Genomic DNA, 8,125 nt, shown 5'->3' on the forward strand with positions numbered 1-8,125 from the left:
TTCCGGATATTTCTATCATGATGGGTGATTTCAAGTTTCTGGCATCTCCAATGGTTCTTGGTGACTCGGATATTGATCTTATTCTCGGGATGGATTGGCTTTCTAAGCACAAGGCTCAGCTTGATTGTGCAGCCAGGCAGATTCAGTTGACTCATTCGTCTGAGGATGTAATTGTCTTTGCCGCTCGGGATAATACCATCCGTCTGTTTTCTCTCAATGAGAAGGGTTTACTAGATGCTATCTCGCAAATTCCAGTCGTTTGCGAATATCAAGACGTCTTTCCAGAAGAGCTTCCAGGAATGCCTCCGCACCGGCCAGTTGAATTCGTTATTGATCTTGAGCCTGGTACGGAACCAGTGTGCAAGCGTCCTTACAAGCTCGGACCTGAAGAGTTGAAGGAGCTAAAGAAACAGCTCGATATTCAAGAGAAAATGGGTCTCATCCGGCCTAGTTTTTCTCTGTGGGGTTGTGGTGTTCTTTTTGTGAAGAAGAAGGATGGAACGGACCGACTTTGTGTTGATTACCGTCCATTGAACAAGAAGACCATCAAGAACAAATACCCACTTCCCAACATAAACGAGCTGTTCGAACAACTCAAAGGTGCCCAAGTATTCTCCAAGCTTAATCTCCGTATGGGTTATCATCAGATTCGAATCCATGAGCAAGATATTCCCAAGACGGATTTCAGGACAAGCTATGGTTCATATGAATACACTGTCATGTCTTTTGGCCTCGTCAACGCTCCTCCGACTTTCTCTCGCATGATGGACTTCATCTTCAACGCCTACACCAATGACTTCGTTTTGGTCTATCTCGACGACATTCTGGTTTTCTCGAAGAACAAGGAAGATCATGCCAAGCACTTGCGTTTGGTGCTTGATAAGCTAAGGGAACATCAGTTCTACGCCAAGTTCTCCAAGTGCGAATTTTGGCTCGATGAGGTTCTTTATCTTGGTCATATCATCTCTGCCAAGGGCATTGCCGTGAATCCTAAGAAGGTGTCTGCAATTGTGAATTGGGAACCTCCTTAGAACGTGAAGCAACTCCGTAGCTTCCTCGGTCTCGCAAGCTATTGCCGAAGATTCGTTGAAAACTTTTCTAAGATCGCGAAGCCTCTCTCAAATCTTCTCCAGAAGCATGTCAAGTACGTTTGGTCTCCGGAGTGTGACATTGCTTTCAACACTTTGAAAGAGAAATTGATCACTGCTCTAGTTCTGACTCCGCCTGATGAATCCAAACCATACGAGGTCTTTTGTGACACCTCTCTCCAAGGTCTTGGCGCAGTGTTGATGCAAGAGAAGAAAGTTGTTGCTTATACCTCTCGCCAGTTGAAGCATAATGAGAATAACTACCCCACTCATAATCTCTAGTTGGCGGCAGTTGTGCATGCTCTTTTGACTTGGAGACATCTCTTATTGGGAAGAAAAGTGGACATTTTCACTGATCACAAGAGTCTCAAGTACATCTTCACTCAACCTAATCTCAACCTCAGGCAAACTTGATGGGTCGAAATGATTCAAGAGTATAATCCGAGTATCGAGTATACTCCAGGCAAGGCCAATGTGATTGCTGACGCATTGAGCAGGAAGGCTTATTGCAACAGTCTGATTCTTAAGACTTATCAACCCGAGCTTTGTGAAGCTTTCCGCAAACTTAATCTGCAAGTTGTTCCTCAAGGTTTCCTCGCCAACCTTCAAGTCTCTCCTACCTTGGAAGACCAGATTCACCAAGCCCAGCTTCTTGATGCTATGGTGAAAAAGGTGAAGATTGGGATTGCCAAGAGTCAACCCAAGTACAAGTGCTACCGCCTTGATGACAAGGACACTCTCTTCTTCGAGGATCGTATTGTTGTGCCCAAAGGTGACCTTCGTAAAGTGATCATGAACGAGGCTCACAATTCTCTCCTCTCCATCCATCCTGGGAGTACGAAGATGTATCAGGATCTCAAGCAGGCTTATCGGTGGACTCGAATGAAGCGAGAGATTGCTCAATTCGTGAATGAGTGTGATGTCTGCAGAAGAGTGAAGGCAGAACACCAAAGGCCAGCTGGTCTCCTCCAACCTCTTGCCATTCTAGAATGGAAGTTTGACCACATTGAAATGGACTTCGTGACTGGGTTTCCAAAGTCCAAGCGTGGCAATGATGCTATATTCGTTGTCATCGATAAACTCACCAAAGTGGCTCACTTTCTGCCTATCAAAGAGTCAATCACTGCCGCTCAATTGGCGGAACTCTATACCTCTCGAATTGTCTCTCTGCATGGTATTCCACAAGTGATCTCTTCAGACCGTGGCAGCATCTTTACCTCCAAGTTTTGGGATTCTTTTCAGAAGGCCATGGGCACCAACATCCATTTCAGCACAGCTTTCCATCCTCAAACTAGCGGTCAAGTCGAGCGTGTCAACCAGATTCTTGAAGATATGCTCAGGGCTTGTGTGATCTTCTTCGGTATGAAGTGGGAGGATTGTCTTCCTTATGCTGAATTCTCCTACAACAACAGTTTTCAAGCAAGTTCGGGCAAGGCCCCATTTGAAATTCTGTATGGCAAGTAGTGCCGTACCCCTCTCAACTGGTCTGAAACCGGTGAACGCCAGCTTTTGGGAAATGACTTAATCACAGAGGCAGAAGAAATGTGCAAAGTCATTCGAGATAACCTGAAAGCAGCCCAATCCCGCCAGAAGAGCTACTATGATAGTAAGCACCATGATTTGGCTTTCGAGATCGGAGATCATGTTTACCTCCGCGTCTCTCCTATGAAAGGTACTTGTCGCTTCGGTATCAAAGGGAAGCTTGCCCCTAGATATGTGGGACCTTTCAAGATTGTCAGCAAGAGAGGCGATCTCGCCTATCAACTCGAGCTTCCTTCAAACTTTGCAAATGTTCATGATGTGTTCCATGTCTCTCAACTCTGAAAGTGCTTCAAGACTCCTGACCACACCGTCAACTTCGAGGACATTGAGCTCCAAGAAGATCTCTCCTATCGTGAGCACCCAGTTGCTATTCTTGAAGAGACTGAACGCAAGACTCGCAACAAGTCAATCAAATTCCTCAAAGTCAAGTGGTCACACCATTCCGACCGTGAAGCTACCTGGGAACGCGAGGATCACCTCCGTTCTGAGTACCCGGCGTTCTTTCAGTCCTAGATCTCGGGACGAGATCCTTTCGTAGTGGTGGAGTGTTGTAACACCCCGGATATGACTTTCCCAATATGTATTCCAACTCTTGCCGTTTCCGGCGTTAAGTTATTTTATTTTCCCGGGTTCGGGTCTTTGTCTCCGTGTGTTGTTATCGTTGTCATGCATCTCATATCATGTCATCATGTGCATTGCATTTGCATACGTGTTCATCTCATGCATTCGAGCTTTTTCCCCGTTGTCCGTTTTGCATTCCGGCGCTTCGTTCTCCTCCGGTGGTCATTTCTAGCTTTCTTTCATGTGTGGGGATTAAACATTTCCGGATTGGACCAAGACTTGCCAAGCGGCCTTGTTTTACTACCGGTAGACCGCCTGTCAAGTTTCGTGCCATTTGGACTTCGTTTGATACTCCAACGGTTAACCGAGGGACTGAAAAGGCCTTGTGTGTGTTGCAGCCCAACACCCTTCCAAATTGGCCCAAAACCGACCTAAACCTGCTCCATCATCTAGAGCGTTCGATCACGATCGCGTGGCCGAAAACCGCACCTCATTTGGACTCTCCTAGCTCCCTCTATGCCTATAAATACACCCCCCCTTCGAAATTCCCGTTTCCTCTTCCCCGAAACCCTAGTTCTCTCCTCGCGCGCTGCTGGACGTGTCCGGATCCGCGCCGGACAAAATCCCCGCCGCCAATCGCCGCCTGACACCTGTCCGCCCCGCTCCCCACTTCGCCGCGCCGCCCGCCAGCCCAGATCCGGCCCGCGCAGGGCCGATCCGGGCCAGATCCCGCGCCCGGCTCCTTCTTCCCCGAGCACCGCCCGCGCCCAGAGCAGCGCCGCCGCACGCCATCGCCGGTTTCTCGCCGCCCCGCTGCCGTGGTCGCCGTCGCCAACCTCCGCCGCTCCGCCCGCTCTGCCTCGCCGGCCCGAGCTCGCCGGCCGGTCGCCGCGCCACCCGGCGCCAGCCTCCTCCTCCCTCCTCGGAGCTCCACGCCGCCCCGACAAGTCCGGCGACGTCCCGCTCTGGTGAACAATGCCCCGGCGATGAACCTCGGTTCCCGTGCAAATCTCAGATCCAGAGTGATTTGAGTTGACTTTCTCCCGAAACCCTAATCCATGTGCCCATCTTCTTCATGCTATATCTCCGCATCCGTAACTCCGTTTTTGGCATATAGCATATCAAATTGTTCGTCTCGAAGAGTACATCATTTCATTCCATTGCATCATTTTTATTTGAGTTCATCTTGATGCCCGAAATGCTGTTAGAAGAGGGCTACTTGAGATAATTGTCAGATCTGCTACTCCATTTAGACATTTGTCATTTTTGCCATGATTATTGTGTGCATGATATGCCCTGATGCTCTACATATGTTTTGTTAAGGGTTTTGTCATCTTTCCAGAGGTGCAACCCATGTATTTTTGTGATGTGTGTGGTGACTAGCACAAGCTTGCAAAGTGAGGCACTTGGTAATTCTGATTTCAGGGACTTAGCATTTCCACTAAGTCCTTGAGCTGTTTATCTCATGTTGTCATATGTTCATGTTGTTTCTGAGTGATCCGTGCCTCTTTTGAGGATGATCAGTAAGGATGTTTTATTAATCTTGTAGTGCTCTATCCTTCCTTGTCTTTGTTTGCAATTATGGAGCACCCTAGCTTGAGTCAATCGAGCTCTACTTTTGCTACTTTGTGAATCTGGGCAGATTGTCAACTTGTTTGCAATTTTGCCGATGATGTTATAGTTACTCCGTGCATGCTATGCTATTGTTCTTGCCATGTCTAGCTTGCATTTTGTGTGTTCTTGATAGATGTATGCTTAGCCTTTCATGACTTGCACCGTAGTGAGTGCATCGAGCTCGTAAACATGCCTACTTGAGATATGTTTCAGCATGTGCCAGTTTTCACTAAGTCTGAAAACTGATTATGCTTTTGCTATGTTCACATGCTTGCAAATGTGATTTCTGATCCCTTTTGGCTCAAGGTCACTAAGGGACTTTTGTTAAGCTTTTTGAGTAGCTCCATGCCATGTTTTACTTTGCCATGTTCAGGTCATGTAGCATGTAGTTTCGGTTCTCCGAAGAGTGCTACCTGATCTGAAATTCCAGACAAGTGTTAATTTCAGTAAGTCTGAGATCTGTTTTCCATATGCATTTTTGCCATGCTTGTTTGAACCTGTTAATGGATATTTTGGCCGTAGCTCAGTGCTAGACTTTTGTTAAGAATCTTGTATGCATCCCTGCCATATTTTTTTTTTGCCATGTTTGGGTGCTGTAGCATGTTCATCTCATTGCATTTAGATGGCTACTTGCTGTAAATGGCAGACCGATGCCATATTTGAATCGCTTACCATTTCCAAACCGTAACTCCGATTTCGGCGTTCTTTATATCGTTTTCAAGCGATTTCATCTCATCTTTCCAGTGGCACACTTGGATTCCCAAGTTGAGGCCAGATTCATGCTTTCCTTGTCAAATCTTGCATATGCATCCCGCGTCGCATCCCGCATAGCAATCATCATTGCATCATATTTTTTGATCCTTGCACGTGGTTGATTGTGTCCTTGTTGCTTGTTTGTCTTGTTTGGGTAGAGCCGGGAGACGAGTTCACTAACGAGGAGCCCGTTGAGTTTGCTTTCGAGGATCCAGTCAACTCTGACAGCTTTGCAGGCAAGATGATCATACCCTCGAAATCACTACTATCTTTGCTATGCTAGTTTGCTCGCTCTTTTGCCATGCCAATGCTACGATGCCTACCATTTGCTTTCAAGCCTCCCAAATTGCCATGTCAAACCTCTAACCCACCATGTCCTAGCAAACCGTTGTTTGGCTATGTTACCGCTTTGCTCAGCCCCTCTTATAGCATTACTAGTTGCAGGTGAAGATTGGAGGCCGTTCTTTGTTGGAACATTTATTTACTTGTTGAGATATTATTATATTGCCATGTTATCTTTATGCATCTATATACTTGGTAAATTGTGGAAGGCTCGGCCTCTCGCCTAGTGTTTTGTTCCACTCTTGCCGCCCTAGTTTCCGTCATATCAGTGTTATGTTCCCGGATTTTGCGTTCCTTACGCGGTTGGGTTATCTTTTATTTTGGCGCTGTAGTCGGGCCATGAGTGTTTGGATGATGTAATGTTATTTATGTACCTTGATTGACGTGGCGAGTGTAAGCCAACTATGTTATCCCTTTTTACTATCTATATGGGATGTTTGTGATGACTGCCTGACTTGCGACATATGCCTTCAATGCGATTATGCCTCTAAGTCGTGCCTCGACACGTGGGATATATAGTCGCATCGAGGGTGTGACAGCTTACTTTTCTCTCATCCTCGTGTTCTTGTTTACCACTATGTACTCTTGAGGTTGGCGTGAGTAGGCAATTTGATTTTATTAGTTTGGGCTGGGATTGACGATTTAGATTTTGTGTTTTGTCGTAAATGGTAAAAAAAACCTTCTTTGAACTTTTAGTTACAAAGATTTTGTGTTTTGCGGTAAAAAGTAAAGAACCTTCTCTAATAAACGTAAATGTAACATTTTGGTTTTATAGTCTCAACTTTCCTACACTCCAATACCAGAAGGATTTTTTGGTTTTATTTAATGACCTTCTTGAATGTCGTTCACTTAGAAAGTTAATGCAATCTATGATATTAAAGCAAATTATTAGTCATATTAAAGTGCAAAATGCCCTGTTGGAGTCAAATCATGAGTTTTATGGTTGTACTGTAATTTGCAAGATCTGAGATTTCTGCAAGTGTACAATTAGAAAAGAGTCAATTCAATTGATTTTCACATTCAGAATAGTACATTAGCAGTAGCACCTCAAATTTTCATGTTTGTTTGGCTTGCTAGGGAGACACGCGGAAGGCCCGCGTGATGGACAAAAGAGGCAGTCGCGCTGTCCATGGCTGTGGCTGCCAGTGAAGGTGGATATAGTGGGGGTGCCAGCGGTGGGGTTGGGGGAATCAGGGGGAGAGGAGGTCGGCGGCGGGGTTGGGGTTGGGGAATGGCTGGAGGAGGAGGAAGATGGAAGTGGGAGGTGATCGATTATTGATTGTTCGACAAAACCGGCGGGCGAAGGGTGGGAGTTGAGACAAAGAAACCGAGCAGTAGATAGTGGTGGGTGGTGCGACGAAAATAAACCAAACGAAAGTGGAAGGCAAATAAAAACCATGGAGGCGAGGCTACCAAGTCAAACATTATGAGTAGAGATTACCTTAATCATTACCAGGAAAACACCGAATATACGTCCTCCCCTTTCTAAATATATCACTACAAAAAGTACCACAAGTCTTCTCTGATCAAAACAATACATTTCTCCTTGCTGAAGGTTACCATTATCAACAAAAAAGGACATATGTTGCACATCAGCAACCTGTATATCAACGAAGTAACAATGCCACGGGATGATAAATAAAGTATGCATGAATTAGTTAATATATTTTATCAAATGTGTCGAGTACAACATATGTTTAGTTTCACCACATCTCGTATATACATTAGTAATCTCATCCAACATTTTTGAATGTTAACATACATAAATATAAGGTCATATCATAACTCCTAACATACATACATGAATGTTAGCATTGTCGCTGTCCTAGGGGTAATGATCCTGAAGTGTTCCGTACCGAGTCTTGCCACTTTCTGTCTGTTCTTGAAGTGGGTAATCTCATAACCATAGAAATTCTATTTTTTGGGAAGATTGGGATGGTGGGGCATTTACCCATGTCAAGAGAAAAATAATCAAATGCCCTAAGCACGTAATCAAGCAAAAATATGAAACTTAGAATGTGCCTTTCACTGCAGAGACTTTTTTTACCCTCTCGTATGTGTGGACTCATAGGTAATACATTATCCCATATGCACCCTTTCTGCTAGAAACTTCATGTTCGCCCTCCACGCTCCTCAACACACTTGTCTTGCTCATGCATGTTGCTTAGTTTCGGCTTCACCCCTGGCAATATTATTATTGAATAAAAAAACACTGACCTACAGTA

This window comes from Triticum urartu, chromosome 3A, assembly GCF_056163025.1.
Source record: "Triticum urartu cultivar PI428250 chromosome 3A, HENAU_Tu73, whole genome shotgun sequence".
Classification (NCBI taxonomy): domain Eukaryota; kingdom Viridiplantae; phylum Streptophyta; class Magnoliopsida; order Poales; family Poaceae; genus Triticum; species Triticum urartu.